Here is a 19600-nt window from a genome sequence, read left to right as displayed (position 1 = left end):
TGTGGCCTTTCCCGTTGTGGAGCACAGGCTCCAGACGCGCAGGCTCAGCAGCCATGGCTCACGGGCCCAGCCGCTCCGCGGCATGTGGGATCTTCGCGGACCGGGGCACGAACCCGTGTCCCCTGCATCAGCAGGCGGACTCTCAACCACTGTGCCACCAGGGAAGCCCCACTTTTATTTTTTTTTTTGGAGTCTTTTCCAAATAGCCCATTACAGAGTACTGAATGGAGTTCCCTGGGCTAATAAGAAGAGCAGGTTCTTACTAGTTATCTATTTTATGTATAGTAGTGTGTATATTTCAGTCCCAATCTCCCAATTTAGCCTCCCCGCCACAATCCCCTGGTAACCCTAAGTTTGTTTTCTACATCCGTGCCTCTACTTCTAAAACCTGTCTATTTTAACCAACTACCACTCATTGCTTACTGTCTCTGGCTTCATGTACTTGATAATAAATCTCCTTCTTGTTCTATCCTGGATGACATGTTCCAAGGACTGAGATAATATCTTATTCTACATAATTTGTCCTTGATATTGTCTATCTTGGGGTCTTCATCTATGTCCCAAAGAAGACAGTCACTCTGTCTTCTAGTACTACTATTAATACCACATTTTATGGCATGAAGTTGACCCAATGCACTGAACTATCCCTTTAGAAGCTGTATGCAACCTGTCACTGGGTTTTAGCACAGGGGTAGAACTCAGATTAGTGATCATATATAAACAAATCTACTTGACCAGAAACTTTTTGTCTCACCATTTATTACACAAGTAACTTCTGTCTTTGCATCTATGATGTAAATATTTTTAATCTCCTAAATTATCTGAAAAATTATTTAGAGCTTCCATTTCAGTAGGCATTGGAATTGCTGTGTTATGACTATTTCATTATTTTATTTCCAAGTGTTAAATTAGGCTTCAAGCTTTGGCCAAGAGTAGACAGGAAAGGGTTTCAAAGAAATGAAGAGTGGGAAAAACTTCTGATGCAAGGGAGACTTAATAAAGATTTGATTTTGAATCAATAATTTATAATAAAAGTTTGAGTTTGAATCAATAATTTATGTCATTGCAAAATAGCTCCCTGGTAAAATTCCATTCTTTGGTAATCATTAAGTACAGAAATTAACAATCAAAATATGCAGTGACCTTCTTCATTTTCTAAAAACAAACCTATATCTAGATGAGAGGAGAATTCATCTCATAACTCAGGCTCTGGACTTACGACTCCAAGTTCTGTCTTCTTTCAACCATACCTGCTAAGTTTCTGTCTAACTTCTTGAGCATGAGGTAATGGTGTCAGCTTTCATCCCCTTCCTCAGTATATAGCTTGGTGAGTATGAGTAAGGGATCTAAAACTTGAGAACCTGGGTTCAAATCTTGACTCTAAAATTTACTTGTTGAGTACTCTTGAGCATGTTATCTGTTTTTGCCTCAGTTTTCTCATCTATAAAATAGAGATACCATTACTTCTCTCAGGGAGTTGCTATGAGGGTGAAAGAGAAAATTCATACAATGCAAGAATTTATCAGTTCTTGGAACACAATAAATACTGAAAAATAATGTTAGCCATTATCAAGGCCCCCTCATTTTATGGATAATATAGATTAGTTTATATAGGTCTAATATTTACATATGCATAAACATTTTGTACCTATGTGTGTGTATACGTTCTTCTTAGAAATTGAGCAGTCAACATTCACATCTAAAAATCTGTGCTCTGTAGATATCCTGTGTACAGACACAGTGCTATAGTTATCTATTGCTACATAATAAAGAAGTCCAAACTTAGTGGTGAAATAAACAAAAGTTTTAATATGTGCCCAGATTTTGTGGGTCAGCAATTCAAACAGTACACAGAGGAGATGGCTTGTCTCTACTCCATGACTGATGTCTGGAACCTCAGCTCATGAGGATTCGGATGGCTGGAGCTGGAATCATCTAGATAATTTTAATTCACATGTCTGGCCCTTGAAGACTGGGCCCAACAAGAACTGTTGACTGGAGTGCCTATAGATGGCTGCCCAGGTGGCTTGGACTTCTCATAACGTGGTAGTTAGGATTCAAGATAGAGTATCCCAAGAGAATGAGTGTCCAGGGTTGAAGCATTCCACGAGAATCATGCAAAAGCTGCATGACCTTTTATGACCTAGTCTTAGATGTTACATAGCATCACTTTCATTATATACTATTGCAGGCGTTGGAGACCTTTTTCCATAAAGTGTCAGACAGTCAATATTTTAGGCTTTACAAGCCATACAGTCTCTTTTGCAACTACTTAGCTCTGCTGCTGTGATGTGAAAACAGACACAAACAATACATATACTAAGGAACATGGCTGTGTTCCAATAAAGCTTCATTTATAAAAGCTGGTAGAGGCCTAGACTTGGCCCACCAGCCATAATTTACTGACCCCTGCTCTATTGTTTGAAGCCATGGAAAGCCTGCCTAAATTCAAGGGAAAACACCCACATCTGGATGCGAAGAATGGCAGTGAATCTGAGACCCTGTATTAAAACCACTACATATGGGATATTTATAAGAGGATCTGTCTGCATACCTTGTTTCTCCCATGTATGGTGGGTATGAGGTATTGGGACATCTTACATCTCTGTAAGCCTGGGTCAGGGTCAAAGTTGGAATCTGAACTCAATGACCTTGATTTCTGGAATAATCGGTAACTCTAATTATGATTTGCTTACACTCCTTACCCCAATAAATATACCACAAAAGATAGATTTCAAGTAAACAATTGCTTTATGGCAAATTTTTATCAAGTCTCCATTGACTGAATTATTCCATTTTGGTTGGAAAGCATGAGCTTTTTTCTTTCCTAAAGAGATCTGCAACTTTTCAGATGTGGCATTTCATTCTACTGAGAGGATGATGTAGGTTTTTATAAACGGAAAAAGCAGGGCAGGCTGAGTTCACTCAGATCGTACTAGTGCTTAAAGGAATAACCGAAACTGGAACACAGGCTTCCAGGTTTTCCTGTCCTGTGCTCTTTCCGGTAGGTGCCATTGTCTGCTGGGTCTGGCAGTAATAATTTCTGACCTTTACCTCTCTACGCTCTTGTGAAGTGGTTTGGGGCTTTGTTAGCTTTCTTATGAGTTTGTACTAAATTGTGTCCATAAAGTAGGCTGAATTCCTCAGGGAAGGATGATAGCTGTTACTGTGTTATTACTGCAAATGTTGTGTTGGTTACCTTTTTTTCTTTTCTTTTGTCCAGTTGTATCCTGAACTTAAAAGTTATATTATCCGAAATGAAAGATGTGCATCTGGTAGAAAAGACTAATTTAAGGGATGAAAATTCCTGATGATTGCTTCAGTCAACCCTTAATACACACTGAGCTTCATTAGTAAATAGACAACTCTCAGACCATTCCCTTGGAAGAGGTCGCACAATCAGGCTTTGTGTTGATTTCGCATTCTGTTCGGTAGAGACAGAACAAATTAGAATAATTAGCTGGTACAGGAAAGCACAAAGAACTTTCTTCTGTTTTTGTGATGCATCCCATAATAAGGGTTGAAAATGAGACTGGAGGTAAGAACGTGAAACTCAGAAGAGCAAAGGAGAGAGGATATTGTTTCTTTGAAAATATTCTTTCAGTGTTGGCCCAGAAGAAATATGAAGCTGAGGAAATTTCTTTTTAATGATGGTTTTTGTGTTGATGATGTGAGTGTGGAATTAGTAAGAATCAGGAAGCAAGCATCCTTTTCCACCAAGGACTTGGGAGCAAATGAAGCCATAAATACTCCCTGTTCTTGGAAACCCTTTTGGAGCAGTAATCAGAGAAGGGTAAAGGCAAAGCCTCAGGGCAGAGGTGTTCAGAGCAAAGGGATAGGAGGAGAACAAAAGGAGAGTGGATATGTTTAGAGCTGTCATTTTGAAATTTACCTGCTTCTGATTCAGTGCTGCTTTGCTGCTCTGTTGGTCCAGTGGAAATCCTCAAAGCAGGAGCAGCCGTATTTTAAAATAATAAGGTTAGAACAAATGACTTTAATCCAGTTCTCTTTAGCTCAAAAGCACAGAGGAGAGTGTGAGGAAAGAGTGAGGCCACAAGGAATTGTTCACTGGGTACCTTTTCCCCAAACCTCACTAACTGGGAGAAACTGACCACTGGATTATGTGCCTTGAAGGAAAGCAAATATGTTGAAAGCAAACAGTGTGGAGCTTGTTTAGAAAGCAAGCTGTATCATTTGGTCACCTGCTGATGATAATAGCATTGGCTGAGACCTGACCATTTACAATGAAGGCACTTCTGTAGGTAATAAGTTCCAGGAGGGCCCGAACTGAGTATGTCTGTTTCAGCATTTAGCATGGTCTAGCATCTGAGAGGCCGGTACATTATTGGCATATAGTAGACTTAAAAATGAATATTTGTGGATTGTCTGAATGAGTGGATGTGTGTGATTCATATCCTATTTGCAGGTCCTATGCCCTACAGTGGATTTTCAACGTCAGGTTGTGAAAGTATTTATGACGGGGATTGGCATTGTTCCCTATCTAATGGATAAAGATTACACATGAAAGGACTTTACATTGACATCCCAACAGCCTCATAGGAATTACTTAACAAAAAAATAAAATTGGATTCTGTATAATTTCTAATTTGTAAGCTGGCCAGAACACTGGTATTTCAGCCAGTCCTCTGGTAGTTCCGATGACGTCCCCATGATCACCCAGGCATAATCAGAATGGCTTTAGGATTTGGGAGCCAAAATGTTTCTCAGTATTTATGGCATTGCTAGTCCATTTAAGAAAATGGAGTATTGAAAAAATAGCTTCAGACACAATATGGCATTTTATGATTTAGCATGAAATCTGAGAAATATAGAGGTTATCGGAAGCCTGCAATGGTAAAGTTTCCTCTGCTATTGAAGTTACTGTCTTTAAACAAAGCTTCTACATCACTAATGCTATATATATATATATTTTTATGATATTCAGGTTAATTTCCTATTCTCTCTAAGGAAGTAATTGGTTGGTTGGTATGGGAGATGGTGTGGCTTCCAAAGGTGAAAAGTATTATTTTGTTGTAATTTCCAGCTACCTAAGGATGGGAGAGGCCCAGGACACTGCAGTCAGTATATTATGTGGAGCAGGTTATATTGTGGTTTATTTATGAACTTTTACATGTTTATTTTCTATGCAAGTTTGTGTGCTCCTTTTTGAGTTTTGGTAGATAAGTGTTTTGTAACTTTGGAATACTTGGAGTTTATATATATATATATATATATATATATATATATATATATATATATATATAAAACATATATATAAAACATATATATATAAAACATATATATATATATATATATATATATATATATATATATATATATATATATAAATGTAGTAGTTAAAGCCGTGGAGAGTGTACTAGTCTACCTAGGTTCAAATTCTGGCTTTACCCTATGACTTCCCTGTGGCTTCCTCTGCTCACCTATTAAAATGGAGGATAATAAGACTGCTGTGGTGAGTTACATACTAAGTGCTATTTAAGCATTTGCTATAATGATCATGTATACTCGAAGGCAAGGAACTTGCCCCTTGATCGTCTCTGTATTCCTAGTGCTTAAGAATTCCTAGTGCTTTCCTAGTGCATTGTCTTAGGATAGAGATAGCTCAGTACAGTTCTTCTCACTATAAAGTACTGTTACGTTGAAAGTCTTTGCTTGTGTACTAATAATCTATGACATATCTGCTGAGGACAAAGAAAGGAATAGTTTTAAAACTGCAATGGATAACAAAAGATTGTATGATGTAATGCCTTTATTATGTAATTATAAAACTAACAAATGATCATGGTAGAAAATTTGAAAAACTCCTAGACAAAAGAGAGATCAACAACATTTGGAGTAACTTTCAGAGTGTAGAGCTGTCCATGAATATTAGTGCTTTCATATTTTCCAGGACTTTCAGTAGACTCTGCTTCTTAAGAGTCTATTCATGATATTTTACATGATATTTTACATGGGGACACACACACACAGAAATCTGTTAAAAGAAAAAGAAAGACATGTAAATCACTGATGTTTCAGATAGCCACATGAAATAAAGTGAGAAAGGTCAACAAGCTGAAAGGATGTGGAGTAGCATCTCCTTAATTGCTTACATAATTCTGATAATTACCTCTTTGTGGATAAAGTAATTAATGGGGAATCTAATTTAAGAAAAAGATATGAACTGCAAGCCTTCTCGAAGCCAAGTATTTCTTTCCACAAAAGGTTACTTTCCACGGCCATTCTTCCTTATTACCAGACAGGGAAAGAGTATTGTATGGCAAAGGATCTTCCTGAAGGAGGGTGCTTCCCACACTGATTGTCATAAGTGACTTCGGGATTACTGTTGCTGTATTACCAAAATCTTAAACTAGGATATTTTTGACAAATTTGGTCCTTAGTTAATTTTTAGAGCTACAAACTGTCAGATGGCTCTGAAATAACAATTGTCTGGCTATTCTTCAGGGTGATCACAATATGGAAATGACCTTGAGGTATCACTAAAAAGCAGGAAGGTGTGAGTCTTCCTTTGGTTCCAGAGTGAAATGCGAGTTGGAGTTGGAGTTGGAAAAGAGGCCCACAACCAAGTGATAGAGAAGGAAATGTGAGGTCGTTAGAGAAAAACCAGGTTGAAGTTAAGGTGAAGAGGCATGAGGAAATGGTCAACTGTTACAGTATTACAAAGATCATCAAGAAGCATATCCATGAATGTGGTTTGTATTGCAATCTGCTGAAAAAGAGACAAATATCCTGGCCTGGCCTTCATGGAGATTATATTTTATTGATTCTGATAATAGATTATTGTTGAAAAGGGCCTCCTATAAATTATAACCATGCAAAGGCAGCAAGATAATGTTTTTTCCTTTATGTATGTGTTTCTCATTCCTACTCACTTCTCTCTTAGGGGAAGAGAAAATCACAAAAAGCAAAAATGTCAATTCTCAGCTATTCATTTTCAATATAATTTTTTTCCCAAATTCCAGTGGAGGCAATAGGTTAACTGTTAAGATTTGTAAGGCTCAAAAAGCTAGATTTTTACAAAGTGTAGCCAAATTTTATTCTATAAATAATAGCTTTGCAAATAATATATGGTGATGCAAAGTTGGAAAAAGCTGGTTTTTCTTCCGTGAATGGCTTCACTGTGCTGGGAGAAGAGGCACAGAAGAAATCAAAGTAATTAAACATGCGGTGAGTTTTCCTGATAGGGGACTCTAGTGCTTTAAAATAGACTAGATAATCCTAGGGATAATCTGAGGGTAGAACAGACCAATGCCTCATTTCCAATCTGGTACCCTGGAAGAAAACAGTGTATTTTCTTTAAGGTCTTGAGAGGTTTTTCTTCTGCTTTGTTTTGGTTTTGGTTCATTTTGTAATCAACCTTATTAAGGTATCATTTACATACAATAAAATGCAGACATTTTTAGTCAACGGCTCAGTGACTATTAATGTATACATTTGTATAACTAGCACCCCATAAAGATAGATAACAATTCTAAAACCCTAGAAAGTTTCCTCCTAGGCTTTTGCAAAAGTATCCCCATCTCCCACCCCAAGGCCACCACGGATCTGTTTTTTATCTTTAGAGATGACTTTTGCCCAGTTTAGAATTTCATGTAAGTTGAATAATACAGTGGGTGCCCTTCTGATCTGGCTTCACTTGCTCAGCATATGGTTTTTGAGATTCATTCATGTTGGGATGTTTTAAACCAGGACTTTAGCCTGGGTGGCTGATGTTGTCTGAAGGCACCTATAGGTACATCTGAGTCTCTGGCATTGTCACTGTCTGTTCTTGGCTCAGTATTTTCAACTTTCTAAGAAGCACAAGGTTGAAGTAAGGAAGATCATTGTCAGTATAATGGAGGTGAAGTGGGTTCTGTTATATAATATTCTCAGCAAAAATTGACCTGCTTGGAATCATTGTGTTGATAATGGACAAGGATACTCCTCCTCCAAAAACCTTGATACTATAAAACTTCTAAAGGACGCTGTCCTAGGACTCTTTTAATTTTCATGTTTTGGGAAACATTTCTGGAGAATTCAAATGCTCGCAACCTGAAAGAAACAATTATTCACCTGAAAGCTGACTCTGCTAAAGTTGAGTTGTCTGACCTTTACATGCTGATAGAACCCAAACAGTCTTGCAAAACAATGCTCTCTTGTTGGATATAAGCATATAGATTGTTTAAGATGGACGTGTATATGCAGTAAAGTGAAAAAGCAAAGAATCTTTGAGTTTCCCTTGCTGGATTTTTTTATTTTGTCATTTAAGTTTCTATAGCATATGCTAATAATTCAGGGAAACCTCAGGTTAGTTTTAGGTCCACTCTACATAAATTATGAAGTACTCCATATCCACCTTTTTTCTACCTTCCTTCTTTTCTTCCATCTTTCCTTTCTAACTTCTTATAATCGATTATACTTAATCCTGCATTTGCTGAGGTGGCAATTAGTGTAGGAAAATACTGTGAACTTTTGCTGTTCAGAATGCATGTTGACCAAATTCTATATTGAGAAAAGGTCTGAATTTACCCAGAGTAACCCTTTCTGAGCGTCTCTGAATAAAGGGCATAGAAACTGGGCTATATATAATATCCTGACAGGTATGTAGAACTCATATCAATTGCCCTAAAGAGCTTACCTAGCGTAGATGCATATGAATGCATTTAATAATTGCTTTATTGGCAGCAGTGCCAACCTACACAGTCTGTTTGGTTTTATATCATTCTCATTACCTGCTGTTTACCACTGTATACATTGCTAATGGTGTGGTTTCTATGGCTTGTGAATTTCACGGCCAAATAATATGTAATTTATTGCACACTTCAGTGTAGAAGATGGAGACTCCATAACTTTTCCTGTGCTCTTTGCCCCTTTAGAATGTATTACACTGAGATCAGGCAAAGTAATAAATTTATTTCAAATGTGCGTGATAGCTAAACATCAATTAGGACTGATGGGCAATATTTCTGCTTCCAGCAACATAACAGTTTTTAAAGACTAAGCCATTGAACGTGGAGTTACTGAACATGGGACTCAGTTCACTGGGATCCTTCTTAGAAAACTAAAGGAAAACTTGGATTGGATTTGTGTGGTTTATTCAAGTAGTAACTAATCACCTACATCTTGGTGAACTTAATTTGTCACAATTGTTTGGTATTTTATTAACTCACTTCCCCTTCTTCCCCGACTCTCACGAGAACGGATCATGAGTATCTTAAAACATACTAAGTCGTCTTCCATCCCTGTTTATCTAACTACAAAAGCACACTTTCCTTATCCAATGTAACTTACTGTCTTTTAGAGTGGCTGGGGTTTTAATTCTCTACAAAATTAAAACCAGCAAAGAGAAACATTTTCAAGGAGCCACCACATTGTAGCGCTTTAGAAAGAAGACTTTAGAATTAAGGGCAACTATATCATTTTATAGCTAAAGCACCTGAGGCCTAAAGTAGGCAGGTAACCATCGAGGTCAGGGAAAGGGGGTGAAGATCAGGTTTCCAGAAAGAGTCTAGAGGGACTCAATCTGAGCAGGTCAAAAACTGAAAGGAGGCCACGAATGTTCTGGGAAGGCTGGCATCTGGCCTCAAGTGTGGGATTCAGATGGGGAGTGGGTCCTGGGGGAACTGAGCTTCTGCAGTAGGCAGAGAAGTCCACCTCATCTCCGGAAAGTGCCACTGACATCAGGGAGTTGAGGGGAAAGAGCAATGAGTTCCAGTCCACCTGAGAAAGCAGGCCAGTCTGATTAACTCTGAATTTAGGCTTATTTCAGATACTTCTTGAGAAAGAACTTGGACAAGAGCAAGTCCCCCGCAGCCTCTTTTAAATCCATGCCCAGTATTTTCTGGTGGAGCTGCTTAAACCCTCCAAGTGACTCCAGTATTTTAATTTCACTCTGTATTTAATTCCGACAGTTCTCTGACTGATTATTTAATGGGCAAATGAGTAGGGTCACAAAAGAGTGTGAATGTATTTTACAGGATGAGGATGGGCGGAGTGGAGCAGTCTGGAACGGGACACCAATAAAAAGGGATCTTGGTAAAGAAGAACGTCTATTAGAAATGGAGAGGAATTCGCAAGGAAATTAGTGCCCGACACCACGCCCTTCTCTCTGCATGTTTAGAAGCTAGTTTCTAATTTTATTTTCATAGGAGATGTGCCTGTGATGAATTCTCTTTTACCTCCACACCATTTACCACATGGACATATTGTGAAGTTTGTGTGAGAGAAAGCAAGTATTAGAATGTGTCTTGCAAGCAGCTATAAACACTTCCTGGAACAATCTAGGGTAGAAGGAAAAGGAAAGGAAGGTGGAAACAAAGGAGAAAGACAGCTAATGATGCTGGAGTCTCTCGCTGGGATTTGTGGTATCTCTTTTTGAAACTAAGTACAGAAAGTCAGAACTTGACTGATTGTTTCTTGATCACTGTTTGTTTTCATTTTTGCTTTTTTCTTGCTCTCTCATCAGTTATTCCAGCCAGTGCCATGTCATTTTCAGTTTCAGTAAGCATGCCTGTCTTGTTTCCATTTGCATTATTCATGCAAACGTTGATTGAACTGATGACCCCGAGTTATCAAGGAAACATTAGATACACCAGTGGATACATTTCTTAATTTTAGAAAAACATTACCGAGTGAAGGTTAAAATAACTCCTCTTCAATTTGTCATTTTAAAAAATCTTCTCCTAACATACAATACCTCATTGCCTAACAATGCCAGATAAATGAAGAATTCCTATGTATTCTTGAATGCAGGCTAGTCTGTATATTTTTTGGCAGGTATGACCGTTACCGAGGGTAACGGCCTGGTTTGCCGGCCATGTCCTGTCTCCTAGATAGTTGTAGTTTCTGTTGTCTTTCAGTTGGTCCATTGGATATCAGAGGTGAATTGATAAAACTATACTTCCCTTTACACTTAGTTTTTTGTTTTGTTTTGTTTTACTTGAAGTATAGTTGATTGACAATGTTGTGTTTCAGGTGTACAGCCAAGTGATTCCGATATATGTATTTCTTCTTCAGATCCTTTTCCATTATAGGTTATTACAAGGTATTGAATATAGTTAGTTGCCTGTGCTATACAGTAGGACCTCGTAGTCTATCTACTTTATATATACACTTACTTTGTGTGATCCACGCTGGTCAGACCACATGATTATTTTCACTTCTGATATAATTTTTTCAGGTCCAACCTCAAATCTTTGATAAGAAGATATTTTTTAGCATGTGTGTGCTCTAAATCCAACAGTAGTTATTAGAGATATGGTTTTGCATTAGGTATTCTTCACTTTTTTGTTCTCGGCCAACCAACTGAAAACTAGCGTTTATTTTCTGGTTGGTTTGCTAGATGTTTATGACTATAATAAAAGTCTTACATTTTGTCTCATATCTTAAAACACAATCTGAATTAGCAATGGGTATTGTGCTATACATAGGGCCTGTGATATAAATATTGTATCTAATTTCAAAAACATATAGCCTAGAAGGGAACACAGACACCTAAGCAGCAATTATGGCAACTGCATTTGTTTACTAAGTGAAATAGTACTGAGATGGATAAAGTGCTAGCAAGCCTTGAAGAGGCAAATCAGTTTCAAAAACAGATGCGCAGTTCTTTAAAAATCTTTTTAACATTTTTCCATCTACATGTAGAATATAACTTAGCATAAAAACGGTACGGGTTTTAAGTAATGTAGCATTTTGACATCCTCATAATGAAATTAAATCCAGAAGGAGGTTTCTCTCCATGATCTCTTGAAATGGTCCTTGATCATCCACAATATTTCCCATCAACACAAAGGTGTTACCAAGGGCAGGAAACTCCAGCATTATTAAAGTTTCATAAAGCAAAGTCAATTTTAAGAATATAATGTCCCCAAACTGATAAAGGTCTTGACAGAAAATTTCAAGGGAAGCATAAATTATTTTTTGTTTGTCAGAGGGCAAAAATATTTAGGTTGAGTTAATGAATGGTAGAGTTTTTGAGTGGAGAGTGTCCTTAAAATATTATGTAGATCTGTACTGTCAACAGATGCTAGCCACATGGCATTATTTATATTTAAACAAATTTAAAAATAAGATTAAAAATTCAGTTCCTCAGTTGCATTTGCCATATTTCAAAGATGTTTATTAGCTCCATGTAGCTATTGAATACTGCATTGCATGGTACAGATATAGAATATTTTCATTATCACCAAAAATTCTATTGAGCAAAACTAAAATTATACCCAGATATTCACAGAGAAGGCAACCAAGTCTCAAGGAAATAATATAACTTCCCCAAGATCACACAGCTGTGTTTTTAAAGAAAAAGAAAACGACACAAAGGAAGTAGTAACAGAGGCATTAACGAAACCCAGTAAGTTTGTGGGGCAGTCAAAGTAGGGTTTAAAAGTGCATACTTAGCTGTTAGCAGGGTTGAAGCTCTTGATGGTTGGTAAGATCTACCTGCCTGAATTTGGACATTAGCATTTTATGCAATGAATTAAAATCAAAAAATCCTTTCAGTGAATGGCTGCCAGCTCCATAGTTTTAGCCACTGCCGTGCTTCCAGGTTATGTTTATCATTTTCATGTACAGGGCACCACTGTGAGATGTGATGGTTTATCTGACCCCAGAGAAATCAAGAAATCTTGTGGGGGTTATGGCTATATTTGAAAAGGTTGATTTTTAAATGCATCATGCAGACTGGCCGTGTTGTAAAAGGGATTCCTGCCATCAAATAATCAAAATGTAAACTCTCTTCTTACCTTGCAAAAGTCAAAGATAGTCCCTGCATCTTTATTATTTCGTTGAAATCCAAATATTATTTTTCCATTCTCTAACTTGTTTTCCTCACAGTGTGATCAACTATTGCCAAGGAAGGAAAGGTTAGATTTATCAGTCAAAGTTTGCTAAAGGCCCCCTAGGTAACTGAACCCTCAGGAGAAACAATCGTCATGTATTCTTTTTCTGTTGTTTCAGTATCTTCGTAGAGTCATTTCAATATGTTTGGTTCTGTAGCAGAGGTTCTGTGAAGTGCTTATCTTCCTCTGAGGTCCAGAAAGCCTGCGAGTCTGTGGGTAAAGATGGGTAAGGAGAGAGAGGGAAGGAGGCTAGATAGAGGCTCAGTGCTGAGATAAGGACAGTGTTCTAAAGCCTCCTGGGGGTGAGGCTGGGGTGCACAAACACCCACGACTAATCTAGACAGAAACTGAATAATCAAGGGGACGACCAGTGTGAAGTCATGTGGTCACCTCTCCCTCTAGAAATAAACATTGCCCTCAGTAAGTCTCCCCCCTGCCCCAGAAGAGCATTAGGAAGGTCTGGAGAGGGGGATTATTGGCAGAAATGGGAAAAGCAGGTTGAAGGGATTAGCCTGGAGCAGAGAGACCAAGAAACCCAAGCCAGTAGATGGAAGGCAGACTTTTCCTGGAAGTCTCCAAGCCCAAGTCAAGTTCTGGGACCACCAAGTACAAGTCAAAGAGTGCTCATTTAACCCCTTTGGGCCCCCACGGGAGTGGAGGAAGACTGGACAGAGAGGGAGAAGGGGCCATTGAAGGTACAGTATTTACTATGGGATTTAACTCCTCAAAGGCCTCCCAGTAGCTTCAGATCTGCTCAAGAATCCTTCATGTCCTGCTGGTTTGCAGCGAGTGGCTCACAGATTCAAGGCCTCCTCTGCCAGATGGAGAACTATTTCAAACATCCCGCCTCTATTTTGTACTGTAGCGATGGAGACAGGAAACCTGACCCCATTTTCAGGTTCTGAAGAGAAATTCTAAGTACCTGAAAGACTGAGGAACATGGTGGCTTTTATTTAAGATGTGGAGATACAGAGCACATACCTGGACTTGGGCCTGCAGCAGCACCGGATTGCACCAAGAGTTCCCTTTATTTTCTCTCGCATCTCTGTTCCTCCTTTTTTCTCTGCTGGATTAGCCATGGGGACTCCAAGTTCTTCATTGTGTGGTCCTGGTACCAAGATTCTCCTGGGAATTATAAAGCTATTCACCTGCTACATCGAGCACTTCTTATTTTTTCCCCAGCAACGTAAGTCATCCTTAAGAAGGGTCAGGGTGCTAGCTCTTAAATATATATTAGTCATCCCTTTGTACATTAAATTCTCTTTCTTGGAGACTGCTCCTGACATGGTGTTCACCGTGCTCTCAGCTGGCCTCCTGAAGTTCTGCCCTGCCTTCCCCACCAGGTACAGTTCAGGAGCTGCCTACCTCAGGGTGATAGGTTATCTTCTAGTTGCTTTATTCCTTTCCCTTTTACATTTAGAGAGTATAATTGGAATACATAAACTTCTCTGTGACCACAGCTTTATTTGCAACCCACAGGTTTTGTTATGGCATGTTTTCATTATCATTCAATTAATAAAATTCTAATTCCCATTGCAACTTTATCTTTGACCTACATAATGATCAGAAGTATGTCTTTAATATCCAACTATTTGCTAAAATATTGGTTATATAGTTTTAAATTTCTTGATTATTCGGAGTCTTGTTTTATAACCAGAATATAGTCAATTTTATAAATGTGCCACGTGCACCTAAAAATTTCTGCGGGATATATATATTCCATCATTGTTGGTACAGTGTTTTATATAAATTTAGGCCAAAGTTTTTAATGATGGTATTCAGATCTTCTATAATCTGCTGATTTATTGTTGTGGTTCTATGTTACTGATCTAGGTAATTCAGATTTTTCTATTTCTACTTAGATTTTTGGAATTTCCCTTCATATATTGCATTGAAGTTTAGATTTATAATATATTCCTTGTAAAGTAACAGTGGGTTTTATTATCCTGCATTATCGCCAGTGATACTTTTTGCTTTCAAATCTATGTTAACATTAAAAAATCTTCTTCAATTTTGCTTATTGTTGTTATGACATAATTGTTGAATCCTTTCATTTTGAATCTGACTCTTGTCTCTTGTAGGTGGCATAGAATTAGGTTTTTTGTTTGTTTCAATAATCCTTGTCATTTGAGTATTTACAGTTAATGTATTTTCTTACAGACCGTTTACTCCTTGTTTACTATTTGTCCCACCTTGTTATGTTCCTTTTGCTCTTCTTTCTTCCTTTGAGATTTCTTCAAATTCCGTTTTGCCTTGTATTAGCTTGTTATTTTTATATAAGTAGCAGTTACACATGTACCATGACTTATTAGCTCTTTTACTGCTTCTCAGGCAATGCTGAAATCTTAAATTTCTTTTACTATATTTTCCTCTTCCATTTGTTTTAATGCATTCTAATTTTTGATATATTTTATTATTACCCTTTTGTGTTGTTAGATTTTATTTAGGTTTATCCACTTATTTATCCTTTCTGTTATACATAATTCTTTATAAAGTCCTTATTTTCATCTGTGATAATCTTCCTTCTGCCTGCAGGTCTCCCTTTATAATTTAATTCAGTCAGTTCTGATGAGAAAATATTTTCTAAATTTTGTTTGTCTGCAAATTTCCTTATTGCATCTCTCCTTCCAAACAACAATTTCTCTGCCTCTAGAATTCCCAATGGGCAGCTCTTTTCTTTAGCACTTAAAAATGTTATTCCATTATTTTCTAGTATCCATTCAGTTTCGCTGAGAAGTAAACTGTAATCTTAATCCTATTGTTCCTTTGAAAGTAATCTCTCTCTTTTTCGTCGGGCTGCTTTTAAGATGTCATGTTTTTCTTTGCTGTTCATGAATTGTACTGTGGTGATCTTAGGTGTGGTTTTCTTTGTATTTGTTCTTGTTGCTTTTTTTTTTAGTGCTTGTTGAATTTAAGGCTCCATAGATTCCTTTTAGTTTTAGAGAACTCTCAGCTGTTAATATTTCTGAAATATTGTTTTCATCCCAATCTCTCTCTCCTTTTTTCTTTGGACTCCAGTTTACACATATGATAAAAATGTTTACTGTGGCCCATATGTCTCAAATGCGCGTATGTGTACTTTTTATTCTTTTCGTTTCCCGTGCTTTAGTCTTTATATTGTTACTACTCTCTATCTTCCAGTTCACTTACCTCTCTTTACCTGTGTCCAATCCACTACCGAGTTTTAAATTTCGTATAATTTTTAACTCTATCAGCTCAACTTCAATCAGTTTCTAGTTTCTAGTTGTCAAGTTAAATTCTTCACCTTGTCATCTATTTTCTTGAACTTGATAATATTTACCAAAATATGTATGAAATTTAATGTTTAGGTCATCTATGATTCTGATTCTGTTTTGTTTTTTATTCTAATTCTCCTTTTCTTGGTAGTCTTGGTGGTTCTTCAGTGAATACCAGATTTGGGATATGACAAGTTGTAGAGAATCTGAATGACATTACAGTTGCCCTTTGGACAACCTGGGTTTGAACTGCACAGATCCACTTATACATGGATTTTTTTTTCAATAAGTAATACAGTACTACATGAGCTGTGGTTGGTTGAATCCTCAGATTCAGAACCACAGATAAGAAGGGCCGACCATAAAGTTGTATGTGGATTTTTGACTGCACAGGGAATCAGCGGCTCTAAATACTACATTGTTCCAGGGTCAACTGTATTTTCTTGAGGAGAGAATTTCCTATTCTTAGGTAGGGGAAGATCACCTCAGTCACCTGGACCAACTTCATACTCATTTTCCTTCTTTATAAGGTTCAATGTAGATGTTGCATCAACCTTCCTAACACACAGACACACAGACAGACAGACAGACACACACACACACACACACATATGTAGAGACTTCCAGTGTCCTAATTCGTATCATTAGTTTTCCATTGGGCCACAAATCTTTCATAGGTTCTGAACCCCAATTTTGTCTCTTCAGCATTATGAGCCAACTAAGTCTTTGCTTTGACTTCAGTTAGCTTTTGTTTGACTTCTTAGCATCTTGTCTTGTCTACCTTTTATACATGGAAAATACTGCAAGGGAACACTGTTGCTGAATGCAGCTCCGTTCTCTGAATCTTTACTCTCTCTGTGATTTTGGTCCTTAAAATTCTAGCTGCCTTGTTATTTCTCAATTCCAACTCTGGTTTCCTTAGTCCTATGACATTGTCCTACGTTCTACTGGCTTTTCTACCTCTTAGGAGCCACGTTTGGTTTCTCAGACTTTTGCTCTTCATCAGTAGTTTCTAAATGACTGGGCTAGAAACGCATGTGCAGAATATTGTTCTCATTTCAGTGAGTTTCTTTCTCTATTTTACTTTTCTAGGTCATGGTTACCTCAGTAGCTTTCTAACGCTCACAGTCAAATGTTGCTTATGATTTATCTGGCCTTTCTAGTATGTTTTCCTAAGGTAAACTGATATAGTTGGAAACAGAAGTTTGTACCCACCATTTAAAAAATTCTGTTTTGTCTTTCTATGAATTCTCTTTTTGTCCCATCTTCTGTCACTTTTTCCTACCCAAAATTCCCATTCTCACAGATAGATTATTTGAAGATTAAAAATTATTATTAAGCTAATACGTTAATTTTGAGAGGAATTAATTTTGCTTTGAACAAGAACACAGATTGGTGAATGGAATATGGAAGATTCCTTAAGACCTTTTTCATCTCTAAGAGTAGTATCCAACCATCAGTACCATCATAAGTTTGTCAACTATGGAAGAAAGCAGTCTTTATAAAATCAGCATTTTTTTTCTTTTTTTATTTTTTTGGGTGTCACCAGGACTTGCCTTAGACCACAACTCCTGGCAACACCAAATATAAATGAACCCTGTTACCCATGGGCGTTTACTTGGCTCTGCCACCCTAAGATTGGCCTCCTGGCTCCTTAACCCCAGGGGACTCTAAGCCCTGGGCCACATTCTTGAACCCAAGCCCTGCTCCTCTGTCAGTGGGCAGAATAGTCCTGATACCCCCTGGACCAGGGACTGGGCACATGGCCCACATCCGCCACCACACGGGTCAGGGCGAGAGGGAAGAAGGACCTTGACATTCTCTTCTGGTTTCCCTCTGGGGCTTGGAGTCAGATCCAGGCAAAGACCCCTCCCTTCCGTGTGGAGCTCCTGGCCCCTCATTTGCAGCGCCCAAAACCTGCCTCTGGGGAACCCCTCATTTTGCTCCTTTCTTTGGCTGAGGGTGCTCAGGAAGGAAGCACTGCTGAGACCCAGAATCCCAGGCCAGAAGATGCCCAACGAAGTAGGCTAGGCCAGCCCCAGGACATGATACCGGAACTCCCTCCTAAACAAGACTGAACTCATCACACAGATGGGGAAACTGAGGTCGAAGAGGGCAACGGCTTACTGGCGGAGCCTGGAGCAGAGTCTCTAATGGACACATTCCATGTTACCACCAAAACATGGGATTTCTAGAGTGCAGCTCAGCCCGTGCTGACCCCCCCTCTTAGCCTGGCCACCAAGGTCTCGCCTCCATAATCCCATCCCACGACACCCCCTTCCTGTGTCCCGCACAACAGCCGGATTAGACCCCTTGCCCTCAGGCTGTCGTTCACAGGGCTCCTTCTCTCCGAAGCTCCTTCTCCCACCTCTGCCTGCCCAAGTTCAACCAGCCTCTTTAGGGTCCGGCTCAATGCCAGCTCCTTCGTGAGCCACCCAGAGCCCTCATGCTCCTCTAACCTTCCGAGGTGCTTTGCCTCCACCCGCACACCCCGCACTCTGTTGTCCACGTGAGCTGTGGTTACGGTGTGTGAGCTTCCTGAAGCCGCAGACCACCTCCCCTCTGGGCCCCAGCACCTGGCGCAGTACCCAGCACTCAGTAGGTGCTCAGTAAAATCTCCTCCTCATCTGATGCCCTGCCGTGTCCTACCGATAACTGACAATAATGCCTATTGTTTACCGAGCATATACCATAAGCCCGGCTCTGGTACTGTCTCCCATCCTCATGTGATGGACCCAGGTCACAGAGGTTGTGTGACTTTCCTGAGGTCACAGCTCTGGAACTGGAACCCCACTGGTTCTTGTGCCTAAATGAGTCTCCTTTCCTTCCCACTCACCTCTTCTAGGTCAGACCACCATCATTTCCTCACCCTGTCCTGTCACTAAAGACTTCCCATGACTCCTTGTGGCCCACTAGACAAAATCTAAACCCCTGAGCATGGCATCGAAACTCTGTGACATCTGGCTTCTTCCCTCTTTGCAGCCTCTCCTCTAGTCTCTGAGCATCACCTCAGTTTCCAGCCTACTGTACCTTGATTTACTTGTAGGCTCTGCACATGCTTTGCCCTCTGCCTAGAACACCCTTCCCCTACTTTTCCTCCTGTGAACTCCTACACATCTCTCAACATCCAAGATCAAGGGTTACCTTCCATTCTAGTCAGATGAGACAAGCAGCAAACGAATTGGACACAAAATTGAGAGCTCTACGAGGGAAGGACCTGTGTCATCATAGTATCCCCAATGCTTAACCCATAATCAGTGCTCAGTCAACATTTGTTGAATGAATAAATGAATACTCTCTATATTCTTGTTGACTAAACAGAGAAATGGCAAAAGAATACAAGGCCACAGTATGCAGGGCTGGAGGTGGAAGGGAAGAGACTGAGGCCAGGAAGGCCAAGGACGTGGTGGAGTAGAGTGACAAGTACTTCAGGGGCTGCTCTGCAGCAGAGCCACGCTCTTGGCAGAGGGAGTGTTTGTGAGAGACAGAGGAAGGAAAGTGATGGTGTGAGGGAGGCTCTGAAAG

At 39.1% G+C, this 19600-nt stretch overlaps 1 pseudogene across 1 annotated transcript in view; it reads right to left on the bottom strand.

Annotated features, from left to right (window-relative positions):
- LOC309958866 (ferritin light chain-like) overlaps positions 1 to 13918 on the bottom strand; it is a 31868-nt pseudogene extending 17950 nt beyond the window's left edge. Inside the window, exon 1 of the transcript in view lies at positions 13821 to 13918. The product of the transcript in view is annotated as a ferritin light chain-like (transcript). The remainder of the gene's footprint in view (positions 1 to 13820) is intronic.
- Positions 13919 to 19600: the final 5682 nt, after the last annotated feature.

The sequence above is a fragment of the Leucopleurus acutus genome (genome assembly GCF_964270905.1).
Source record: "Leucopleurus acutus genome assembly, chromosome: 3".
In the NCBI taxonomy this organism is placed as follows: Eukaryota; Metazoa; Chordata; class Mammalia; order Artiodactyla; family Delphinidae; genus Leucopleurus; species Leucopleurus acutus.
This window is presented reverse-complemented; position numbering and strand designations above follow the sequence as displayed.